Here is a 13,067-nt window from a genome sequence, read left to right as displayed (position 1 = left end):
GTGTGTGTGTGTGTGTGTGTGTGTGTGTGTGTGTGTGTGTGTGTATGTTCCTGACCTTTTTTCTGAATTCTGGAAACATGTGTAAAGGGGTGAGTTGACTTCTGGAATTGTGTGATGACATGGAATGGGGAGTACGTACTCTGATTCAGAGGATATATAGGTATTCTGTTGTTGTTTCCTATCCATTTACTGCAAGATAAGGAAAAGCTTTTTCATTGGCTACTGAACTGGAACTAAGAATGCCCCCAAAAGACACTAACTGGTGCCAAATTCATAGCTTCCTTCCCTGGTGATCAAGGGAATCAAGTGATCCCTTGTAGTGATCAAGGCAAGAATTGCTGTGGGACTCCTGGCAGGGACCTCACCACCCAGGCTGCCACCGTGAAGGTTAGGAACAACACATGGCCCTGCTATTGCTTCTGTCTCTGTTGTGTTTATTCTTTCCTATTTTTAGGGGAAAGGGGATTTGAGTCATAAAGACCTTATGAACTTCATCCGAAGAGCCCTCAGGGTTAGCAGCGGCCCCTTGGTTCTGGGCCCTCATTGGGCCAATCCTTCTGTTACACAAACATAGCCTACTAGCACCTCAAACTCATCATGACTCATTCATTTCAGAGGATCACCCTTCTAAAACTGAAAGGAATCTCAGAGACAATCTAGTCTGATCCCCTCATTTTTCAAATGAGGAAACTGAGGCTCAGAGAAGTTCAGTGATTTTTTTCTTTAGTGTCGCACAGATAGCAACCACCAGAGGCAGCGGGATTTAAACTTGGGTTTTCTCACTCCAGAGCCAGAGATCTTTACACAACACCTTTCCTTTCCTTCTCAATTACTGATATCCATCCATTCCACCTGAATGGAAAAAGGCCTTGAAAAATTACAAACAAATTATTATCTTGCATTTCCTTTCCAAGGCAATGAAACTGTCCCACTGTAAGCATCTAGGGGGCAGGGGCCATGTTTCTCTTTGCTCTGGGCAGTCCCCAGGATGGCACCAACTACAAGCTGGGCACTTATTGGAAGATGTTATATGCTGGCAGCATTGCCTCAGGCTAAAGTCTTTCTTTTCTCCTCTGATCTCTAAAAATCTAAGACTGGTTCTTCCCTCCTGCTCCCCTCCCTCAACTCCCTCATCCTGGGCTTGAGGCTTTCACATAACTAGGCATTTCAGAGGGCAAACACTTTTTCTTCAAAAGGCACCTCTCTGTGCATGTGGCTACCTGAATGCAGGTAGGTGAATGGATATAAATATATGAATACATGTGTATATGTATGTGCACACATGTGTGCTCATAAGTGTTTAACAGCTGTCACACTGAGGGGAAAATGTAGGCAAGACACACTTGTAGGTTTAATTTGCATTATTAACATTTGCCTCACCATTCTCTTAAATCTAAAGTCTAGACTTTAAACAATTTAGATGGATGATTGTCTAGACTCCAGACCAGTAGGGTCAAACTCAAATAGAAATGCGGCCACAATACTGTACATAAGGACCCCTTCAGACTTTAGAAAATCACATATTAACATTATCCATGTATTGTATTTTTTATTTATTTTGTTGAATATTTCCCAAATATAATCTGGTTCTAGGGAGAGTTTCTTGCTGTGCTGTGCAGCTGTTTGTCACCTCTACTCTAGATAATCAACAAAACAATAAATCAAGCCCTGATTTATAGCATTTGTGGACTCTGAAGTGTCAACGCTCACCTGAAAACCAAATGAGCTGGTTTGAGCTGGCTCTAGCCACCCCTGTATATATGTGAGGACCGTGAGGAGGAGGGAATGAAAGAGAGAATGGGGCATAATGTCATGGAAAGAGAAAAGGAAGCATAATGTCATGGAAGAATGTTACCTTTGGAGTCAGAGGACTTTGAGTCAGTTATCCTACTAACCACACAAGTGATGTTGGGAAAATGCCTTTGTGTCTTTGGACCTCAGCTGCCATCTCTATCAAATGAGTTGGATTTGATTAGATCAAAGGTTTGGGTCCGTGAACTTGTTCTTTTAATATTCTAAAAACTGTATTTCAATTTAATTGGGTCCTTTGTAGTCCTATGCATTTTATTTGGCATTTTAAAAGACATTGTTCTGGTGGGGAGTGGGGGGGGGAGTCAAAATGGTGGAGTGAAAGCCAGCATTTTTGTCTAGCTCTCCCAACATACCCCCTTTACAACCCAGGAAAGTGCCAGACAGAACTCAGATTGGGAAAGCCAAGTAAAAGTCACAGTGAGCCATTTTTTTTTTCCAGTCCAGGGGAACTTAGGAAGATAGACAGAGAGGTCTGTGGACATTGGGGTTGGGGCTGGTTAGAAGCACAGAGGAGCAGCAGCAGCAGAGGTCTGTATCAGAGCAGCAAAGCTCCCAGAGATGGTAAGGGGACTGAACACCTGGGAAGAAAGAGATCCCAGGGGATCCCTGTACTAGCACTGGGAGCAGGAATAAGTGCCATCTGGCAGCTCTCTCACCCATTACCCAGTTCCTAGTCACAGTTCCAGGGTAGAGAGGAATAGTTGCAATCATGAGGGAGAAGGGGGCTCTACCCATGTAAGCAGCAAAGAACAAGTTCCAGAGACAGAGCTGTGGAGCTCTGAGCCTAAGAGCAGAGTGGAGGAGACTCATTTCTAACCTTTGGTTTTGCACATAAAGCTGCAGTGAAATAAGCCAGGGCAGGAGACCGGAACCAAGGGGGCAGTAGAACCTGAACCTGCAGAACCTCCCAGTCAGCTAACAGTAACTGAGTCCAGCAACAGTCTATATAAAGTTAATCACACACAAGCCAACAGACCTAAAATGAATCAGGAATTTGTAGAGCACAGAGCAAGAGGTGAACAGACCTCTGTCAGGTAAAAGCACTTTGTTAATACTACTTACAGGCTACCTGACTGAGCTAAGAAAACAGCAGAAGGATATAAAAGACCAGAATGGCTCAGACGAGACATTCCTCCCAAAAGTGAGTAGAGCTCAGTACTAATATATAGTCCAAAGTCAAGAAGGAGGCTGGAAAAATGAACAAACAAAAAGAAAACCTGACCATAAAATCTACCATGGTGACAAGGAAGTTCCAGACACAAACACAGAAAAAGAAGATGCCTGAAAACATCCACAAGCAAAGCTTCAAAGGAAAATGGAGATTGGATACAAGCCTAAAAAGAATTCCTGGAAGGTAAACTTTTTTTAAAGAGAAAAAAAGATTTAAAAAATCAAATATGATGATAGATGATGATGAAATGATAGAGGGTAAGTTGGGAAAAGAAATAAGAGCTATGGAAGAAAATTATGAAAAGAGAATTAATAGCTTGGTTAAAATGGTACAAAAGATACTAAAGAATATTATTCATTGAAAATCAGAATTGCCAGATGGCAAAAGAGGTACAAAAACTTACTGAAGAAAAAACTTTAATCTGAGAAGGGGTCCAGAGATATCACCAGACTGCCAAAGGGATCCTTGACACAAAAAGGATAAGAACCCCTGGCCTACTGTTTGCTAAATTCTTTACTCTTCATACTATGAGTTTATGTATTATTTATCCCCGCCTCCCCCATCCAGCCAGGCTCTATATCATAGAATAATAAAGCTGAAAGGAGACCTTAGAACAGAGGTGTCAAACACCCTGCCCTAGTCTGCATGGTTCACCCCTCCCAGCACCCTCGAGTGCTGCCCTAACCAGATTGAAATGCGATTAGGAAATGTTTATAAAAAATAAATTAAAAATACAATAAAACATAGATAACATTTTGAAACGGTCAATATGCAGTCTGCAGGGATCTTTATGAATGGTTTAGTGACCTCCAGTTTTTATTTGAGTTTGACACCACTGCCTTAGAGATTAGCTGGTCTAATACACACCCTCCCCTCCCCATCTTGCACAGCGGGAAAGACCAAAAGGCGTGGCAAGTGACTTGTCCGAGATAATACAGTGAGTGTGTAAGTGGTGGAGCCAAGGTTCAAACCAAAGTCTTCTTCTCACGTTCCAGCACAAAGAATATGGGTCTTTTTATTACATACCTTACTGCTTAGTGCATAGCTCCAGGACCATCTGACACTGGGATTTGGACATCCTTGGTTCCTAACAAATGACTGATAAATTGAGTGACGTGTGTGTTTGTATGTATGCACATATGTAGATGTGTATTTGTATATGCGTATATCTATATATGCACACACATACACATATGCTTACACATGTGTACACACCTATATACATACATATGCATATACATATACATATGCATGTATATATATGAAAAGGATAGGGACGGGACTTGAGAATTCATGGTTTAAGTATAGGTATAGGTATGGGCATGGGTATGAATATGGTTGTAGGTATAAGCATATATGTTAATGTGCCTGTGTATATGCACAGGCAGCTAAGTGATGCAGTGTAATTATATATGTGTGAGCATATGCACCTGCATGTGCGACACATGTGCGCATACATATATTATAGGTATGCACACCGAAAGTGTGTGTTTGCATTGTATATGTGCGTGTTTGTATGCATGTATATGTGTATGTGTGAGCATTTTAATGTATTTGTACCTATGTCTATGCCTTCATCTATTTGCAGCTCGACACCATCCCAGGCCTGCTGTGACCCACTCTGAGCAGCTTCTGGTTCCTTGCCAGCCTTTGCGTCCAGGCCTAACCAGAGGGGATTTATTTCATCTTCAGTGGCTCCTGCTGCTTTACATTTTGTGTCTCTTTGGTCTTCCTTTGATGTGGGCCCTTAAGCCCTAGGGCATTTCTACACAAGAAAAGCAGTTGCTGGGCTTGAGAAAGAGAAATAAAGAAAACATCAAGATTAAAAATGGGAATTTGGTCCCAACTCCAGGCCCACCCCCTATCTTTCTGTATAGGCAACCTTGATATCTTCATTTCACTCCAGTCTGAGTGTTGATGAGGGCGCCAGGGACTAGACCTGAGGGCTAAGCATCTCTACCTCAGGACTCACTGAGTTTGATATGTGTAGCTGGCTGGGACCAAACTTCATTAGAGACAGTCTGAGACCCCCAAACACTGGCTGCAGAATTCGATGCAGCAAAGCCTTTCTCCCACCCTTTTCTTTTACTAAAAATATTATAAAAGTTGTTAAACTGTGCACAAACTTTTTGACCCAATAATACCGCGACTTGGCCTATACCCGAGAGAAATCAAAGATAAAGGGGAAAGCCCTATATGTACAAAACTATCTATAGCAACTCCTTTGTGATGGCAAGAGCTGAAACCAAGAGGGTGCCCAACAATTGGGGAATGACTGAACAAAATATGGTATATGAATGAGATGTAATATTATTGGACTGTAAAAAATGATGAAAAGGATAGTTTTAGAGAAACTTGAGAAAACTTGCATGAATGGATGCAGGGTGAAGTGAGCAGAACCAAGGAGAATAATTTCTACAGCAATAATGTCTTAAAAATGAACAACTTCAAGAAACTTAAAAACTCTGATCAATAGAATGACCAACCTCAGTTCCAGGGGACCTAAGATTAAGCATGCTACTCACCTCCTGACAGAGAGGGGATGGACCATATTTGCAGAACAAGACACACATTTTTGTACATCGTCATTGTGAGAATCGGGGCAGCTAAGTGGTACAATGGATAGAATGCCAAGTGTGGAGTCAGAAGATTCATCTTCCTGAGTTCAAATCTTGCTTCAGACACTTACTAGCTGTGTGACTCTGAGCAAGTCATTTAATGGTGTTTGCTCATCTGTAAAATCAGCTGGAGAAGGGAATGGCAGACCACTCCAATATCTTCTCCAAGAAAACCCCGAATAGAGTCATGAATAATCAGACATGACTGAAACAACTAAACAAAAAAGGAGGGAATTTGTTTTACTTGATTGCTCATAGTTGTTACAAAAGTTTTGTTTCTTTTCTCAGTAAAAGGGTGGGGGAAATGAGAGGGAAAGAAAATAAATGCTTGTTAATTGGAAAAAAATTCATAAAAAAACAAAAAATTACATTTCCTCCTCACTTTTTACAAAACAATCTAGGTAAATAACATAATTATTTTATATAAACAAAACTGAGAATTTATTAGTATTTTTATAACAACACACTAGCAAATCTTATATAATAAGAATAATGTATAGAATGAAGAAACAATTGCAATGTTTTATGTACTATTATAGGATCATAGATTTAGAGATGGCAACCCAAATCCTTCATTTTACACTTGAGGAAACCATGGTCCAGAGAGTTTAAGGATTTGAAGCCTTGTCCTGGATTTAGATTCCAAATCTAGAGCTCTTTTCACTGTGGTGTGCAATGTTCCAAAGGTGAAACACTAGAGAAGTAAGAATGAACCCCTTCTCCCACCCCCTCCCCATCACCATATCTTCCTATTTCTCTGTCTAGGACATACAAGCTACCTGGAATCAAGGGTGGTGGAAAGGCAGGGGATTATTGTCCCTAAGGGGCAGGTGTACCCTTTGCCATCTTTTAGCTCAGATCTGAAGTAGAATCATCTAAGTGATCCAGGAAGCTTCCTCCATTCATACCTAGGTGGCATGATTATTGGTATAATTATTAGCAATAATAACAACAAACACTTATCTAGCACTCTGTGGTCACAAAAGGCCTTATACCCATTGGCTCCTTACAACATCCTTGGGATGTGGGTAATGTAAATATTATTATACTTATTTTGCAAATGAGGAATCTGAATCTCAAAGAGTTTAAGTGACTCACCCAAGGACACACAGCTAATTAATAGGGGAGCCTCATATCAGGTCTCAATCACCAGTCCAGTGAACAGACTCTTCAAGCCCACAGTATCCCTCCCCACCCCCAGATACTGTGGTGCCTGAAATTCCAACATTAGAAATTAATTCCTTTATATTAGAGCATTGGCCTCTCTAGGTCCCTCTTCTAAAAATAAACGTAATTTGCTAAACTGCTTTTTAATTTTTTGTTATAAAGGACAGCTATGTGGGGCAGTGGATAGAGTGTTAGACTTGGAGTCAGGAAGACCCACGTTAAAATCAAAACTCTCAAACTCAAATTCTCAAAACTTTCTCAAACTCTCCTAAGTAGAGTGACATCTCTCTCCATAAATCACTTAATGCTTTGTGCCTCAGTTTCCTTATCATGGAGATAATAACAGCCTCTACCTCCCAGGGTTGTTGTGAGGCTCCAGTGAGCTGGCATATGCAAAGTACTTGGCAAACCTTAAAGTACTTTATACATATTTGTTATTATTTTTATTGTTATCATTTTTATTATTATTATAGGATGACTTAATGAGTAGGGAAAGAGGATGGATATGTTTGGAAATGAAAGTGATAAAGGCACAGAAGATGTAATAAGATTTTTTTTAAGCTTTTACACAGAACTATTTACTTCAAAAGGTATAATCACAAATATACAATTATACAAATATACAATGTGCTTTGACAGCACTTATACTAAGAGAAAATTAGCATTGCTTCTGTGCAAGGATGACATGCAGATTCATGAAATATTCAATATTTTTGTTTATATATTTGTACATGTTTTATTTTATATTTTACATATATTATCTTTATATATTGCATATTTATATTTTATCTTTATTATATATTGCATATTTATATTTTTATCTTTATTATATATTTTTATGTATTTTCAATATTTCATTCATTTATTTATATATTTAAATCTATATGTGTATACTATATTCAGATATTTATGTATTTATAGCTTTATTATATATTTATATTTTGTTTATATATTTTATAAATATATATATTTGTATGTTTTACTTGATTATTTTATTTATATACATCTATACTTTTGTTAATATATTTATATTTTATCACAATATATTTTGCATATATTGTATGTATACAATATATATGCTATATATATACACACACACACACAACATGTACATATACATTGTATAAATGTTTGTCTTGATGTAAACATTTAACAGCATACCCCAGGGTCCAACCCACACAAGAAATATGAATAGCCTTTACAGCCTTGTGTCAAGTGGTCATCCAGTCCTCCCTTAAACATCACCAGTGAAAGGTGGCTCATTAGGTCCTGTGACAACAGATTCGTATGAGGACAGATCTCATTGTTAGAAGCTTTTCCTTTTTCCAAGACAAAGTCATCAACCTCCTTGTCACCTCCACCTATTTGTGTTTCCACCACTGTCTGAGGAGAAGAAAATATATCTCACCATTCTTCCCCACAAGAACCCTCTCATTGTGTAGTGGATGCAGCATTCAATTTAGTCAGAAGTCCTAGGTCTGAATTCCAGCTCTGCTCCTTGCTACTTGTGTGACTTTAGGTAAGTCACATTCTCTCTAGGCTGTTTCCTTATCTGTCTGTTGGAAGGTGGTAGGTGATCTTAAAATTCCCCTCAAATCCTAGAGCTTATGAAATGTTTAAAGACCATTGCACTGCTCTTTTTGGCCCATAGTAGACACCATACAAATGCCTATTTTCTCTTCTCCACTCACCATAGTAACAATAATTCATTTGCTTTCAAGTTTTCAAAGTGTTCGATCAACATTTGTGGTAGGGATTGATCAGCTGAATCCTGCTCCTTCCTCTCCTCACTCTCTCTTCCCTCTCCCTTGATGAAGGTAACAGAGACAATTTGCTGTAATGGTGTGTATCCTTTTCAGACTTTTGAGTGACCCATTTGAACACTGAAATAGGGCAATGAATAATTAATAATAATAATAGCTAACATTTATATAGTACTTCAAGGTTTGTAAAGCACTTTCCATATTTTATCTCATTTGGTCCTCACAATAACCCTGTGAGGTAGGTGCGATTGTTATCTTCATTTTACAGATGAGGAAACTGAGGCAGACTGAGGCTAAGTGACTTGTCTACAGTCACACAACCACTTAGTGTCTGAGGCAGGATTTGAACTCAGGCCTTCCAGACTCCATGTCCTGTATTCTAACCTCTGTATAATCTGCCTCCATTAAATGAAGGCAATTAATCATTAGATCAAGACAATTGATAATAAGCTAACAATATCATCCAAGACCCTAGTGGCCTAGAAAAAGCAAGGTGGTCCCACTCTGAAACTAGCTGAGGCAAATTTTATTAAGGCAAAGTTTCATCCCTCCCCTTCCATATACCCAGAAAATCATAAATCAGAATCTGGAAGGTGCCTTCCAGATAGGTAACCAAGTACAACCCCCTCATTTTATGATTAAGGAAACTGAGTTCCCAAGTGATTTTTTTATGTTTGCATAGCTAAAAAATGACTAAGGTAGGATTCAAACCCAGGTCTTCCTGATTCTAAGTCCTGGACTCTCTTCTCCATACAGTACTGCCTTTCCAGTCAGCTCCATTCATCATTCATTTCCAGAGACTTCCCCACTCTCTTCTCTGCCCTCCCTACATCTTCTCCCTCCACTTACAGATATAATTATTCAAGTAGTTCTCTTGGAACATTTCAAATCATCCTTCTGATTGAGCCATTTTTTCTTCCCTTTGGTCTCCGAATCTCATCTCCCAACTTATCTACCCTACCTCCCAAGGGTAGATAACAACCAGAACGTTGTCTCATAGCTGCGTTTAAAAACTGTCGATCCACCTTTCCTCTCATTGGTCATTTACTATGAAAACAACACTTCGACCCATGTGTGCTGAGGGCTGGGATAAGGAGTGGTTTGACCTTTTTTCTTTTTGTTTTCACATTTTATTGATTTTTAATTTTTTTTTACACTATTTCCCAATAAGCTCCCACTCCCACAATAGAATCCTGTCCAATAACCAATAAAAAATAATTACACCAAGCGAACCAAGTGACTATGCAAAAATCCACACCCACAGTTCACCACCTTTCTTCCAAAAGGAGGAAAGCATATTTCATTCTCAGTTCTCTGGGATCAATATCAAACATTATGTATAAGCTAAATTCTGGTATCTTTTAAAGTTTCATTCATTTACATTATTAAAGTCATTGGGAATATTGTCCTCCTGCTTCTGCTTTCTTTATTCTGTATTAGTTCACATAGATATTCCCCCTCTCTGCCCTGCAGAGGGCACAGTGTACTGAAAAGGGTATTATATTGGAAGTCAGAGGAGCTGGGTTCAAATTCTAGCCCTACTACGTGCTACCTGATCGGCCGTAGGAGTCACCTTTCTCTGGGCTGCAGTTTCTTCATCTGTAAAGTAGAGGCATTGAATCTGGTGACCTTCAATTTCCCTTCCAATTCTAAATCTAAGAGCCTGTGATACTTTCTTATGGCACAGTAGTACTTTATTACATTCATAATGTAAGAGGCAACATATTTTAGTGGATAGGGAGTTGGCCTCTGAAGCCGGGAAGACCATCATTTAATTCCTGCCTCTGACACTTCCTGCCTATGTGACCTGGGACGAGTCATTCAACCTCTCACTGCTGCAGGAAGCTCTCAAAGACCATAAGTTTCAGAGAAGGTGCTGACCTGCTTTAATAGAGTAGAGCTTCTCAAACTTTTTGGACTCGGGACCCCTTTACACTCTTAAAAATTACTGAGCATCCTCGAAGAGCTTTTTTATATATGAGCTATATCTACTGATATTTATTGGGCCTCATTTTCCTCATCTGACAATTTTTTTAATTTATCATTTAATCATTCATTACCGATACATTTTAAAGATATTTATTTACTCATGAAAATAATAAACCCACTATTTGGGGTTTGGGGGTTTTCTTGGCAAAGATACAGGAGGGAAGTTTGCCATTTTCTTCTCCAATGAGTCTCCATTTTACAGATGAGGCAAATAGGGGTTAAGTGACTTACCCGGTATCACACAGCTAGTAAGTGTTTGAGGCCAAATTTGAACTCAGATTTTCCTGGCTCTGTGTCTGGTACTCTATCCTAGCTGCCTCCTAGTTTACATTTATATACCACAATTTCCTAATCACCTTCAACCTAGCACAAATTTTAATTTCACTGTGATCTTGGAAATTATGAGCACTGGGAATCCATGTGTCTACTACCCGTGACCAGAGCAATGCTATCAACAGTCAAACTTTTGTTGGTACTCTACATGTTAGTTCTCCAGCAAAGTTTAACTAGGATATCTGGCAACAGTTCAACTTTCAGCTTTTCCAAGAGATGGCCAAGACTAACAACGAAGGGTTGAGCAGAAAATAAAAATTTTGTTTCCAGTGGTTTTTATTTTATTTATTTTTGCTTTGCTTTGCTTTGTTTTTTTTTTCTATCACAAAACACAGTTTAGTCTCTTTTCCAACAACCTCCTGATTTTAGGAGGTCATTTGAATATAGTTCTTGAGAATTATATTGCTAAAAAGCAAGACATTCCCCAGTAGAGAAAAGACTTGTAAAGAGACTGTGAAATAGAAAACCAATGAAAACTTGTGAATATGGTGGACTTTTCTGTGGGTGACCCAAGGAGTGGTATGACACAAGAGGCTAGGTAGCCCAAGTCAATGCTCTGAGAACCTGACCACGCCACATGATGTAGGAGACGGAATATTTGTCTGAGCCTGAGTCTAAACCTGAGACCATCAGCATTCTTGGGAGCCAATCAGATGCGGTGGGGTGGGAGAGAATAATGGGCAGGGAAGGCAGCTTGGGGAAGGTGTGTGGAAACAAAGACAAAAAGAAAATTCCCTGTTCTCAAGAAGCTCACAGTTTATGGAGGGGAGATAGCACACACATCAGTCAGTATATGCAACATAATAAACACAAGATAGTTTGGGGAGAGAGGGAACTAGCATGGGGGGGATCAGGAAAGGTTTCATGTAGAAGATGGTGCTTGAGTTCAATTTTTTTTTGGGGGGGGGGTTAAGCAATGGGATTAAATGACTTGCCCAGGGTCACACAGCTATTAAGTGTCAAGTATCTGAGGCCGGATTTGAACTCATGTCCCTCTGACTCCAGGGCTGGTGCTCTCTCTACTGTGCCACCTAGCTGCTCCTGGAGTTCAGTTTTGAAGAAGAGATGAGTCCTGTGAGTTAGAAGTGAGAAAGAAGCTCATTCCAAACATGGGGGACAGTCAGTAAAAAGAATCAGAAAAAGGAGATGACTTACTATCTGTGAAGAATAGCAGGAAAACCAGTTTAGCTGTACCACAGGGGCTGTCCAGGGAGTGGCAACCTGGGGCCTAAGGCAAAGGACAGAAAATGTGGTGCTATGGATGAGGGCAGGGAGGCTGGGAAGGAAATATCCCCATCTAAATATTAGCACCCTGGGAAAAAGCTTCAGTCCCTCTGCCTTAGTTACAGCTCTACCATGATCCTAAAAGCCTCCTACATATTGTATATAATTTAATCCTCTCAATAACCGTATGGGGTGGGAATCACACATATTATTATCCCCATTTTACAGATAAAGATTAGAGAGTTTCAATAATTTATCCAAGGTCACACAACTAACTATTAAAGAACTCTGACCTAGGTCATTTGATTCTGAAGATGTGCTGATAAATGTTTAACAACTAGCTCTTGAAAGAAAAAAGTACTAATGACATACTTTAAAGTTTAATCTGCATCAATAACATTTTCTCCAACACTTTCTTAAGTCTGGACATGCACAAGAAACAATAAATGCTGCACACTTCATCACAGAAGGGATTTTCTGTTTCTTGCTCAATTTATTTCCAAAGTCATTTTTATTTTCTGCTCAACCCTTTGCTGTTAGTCTTGGCTTGGAAAAGCTGAAAGTTGAACTGTTCTCAGATATCCTAGTTAAACTTTGCTGGAGAACTAACATGTAGAGTACCAACAAAAGTTTGACTGTTGATAGCATTGCTCTGGTCACAGGTAGTAGACACATGGGTTCCCAGCGCTCATAATTTCTAAGATCACAGTGAAATTAAAATTTGTGCTAGGTTGAAGGGAAAACGTTTCCATTCACAAGGAGTTCGAAAACATTATTAACACCCTGTGATTTGGCAGAGTTAATCCAGGTGGTAAATAGCCAGATGTGGAGAATATAAATATAAATGGAGAATATGAAAGCACTTTCTGTTTTCTTGAGGTGAGGAGCCCCATTCAATGGAAAGAATGCTGGCCTTGGGAAGCAGGCTTGTGCTGGAGGCAGCAAGAATGGGCCCTCAAGAGCCAGACTTTTAGTGTGATTACTGACATC

At 39.5% G+C, this 13,067-nt stretch overlaps 1 pseudogene; it reads left to right on the top strand.

The window, feature by feature from the left end:
• Nucleotides 1-7,395: 7,395 nt before the first annotated feature.
• On the top strand, nt 7,396-7,483 carry LOC114035850 (annotated as a pseudogene).
• Nucleotides 7,484-13,067: the final 5,584 nt, after the last annotated feature.

This window comes from Vombatus ursinus, unplaced genomic scaffold (assembly GCF_900497805.2).
Source record: "Vombatus ursinus unplaced genomic scaffold, bare-nosed wombat genome assembly UNPS02009205.1, whole genome shotgun sequence".
In the NCBI taxonomy this organism is placed as follows: Eukaryota; Metazoa; Chordata; class Mammalia; order Diprotodontia; family Vombatidae; genus Vombatus; species Vombatus ursinus.
The sequence above is the reverse complement of the archived record's forward strand: the minus strand, read 5'-3'. Positions and strand labels throughout refer to the sequence as shown.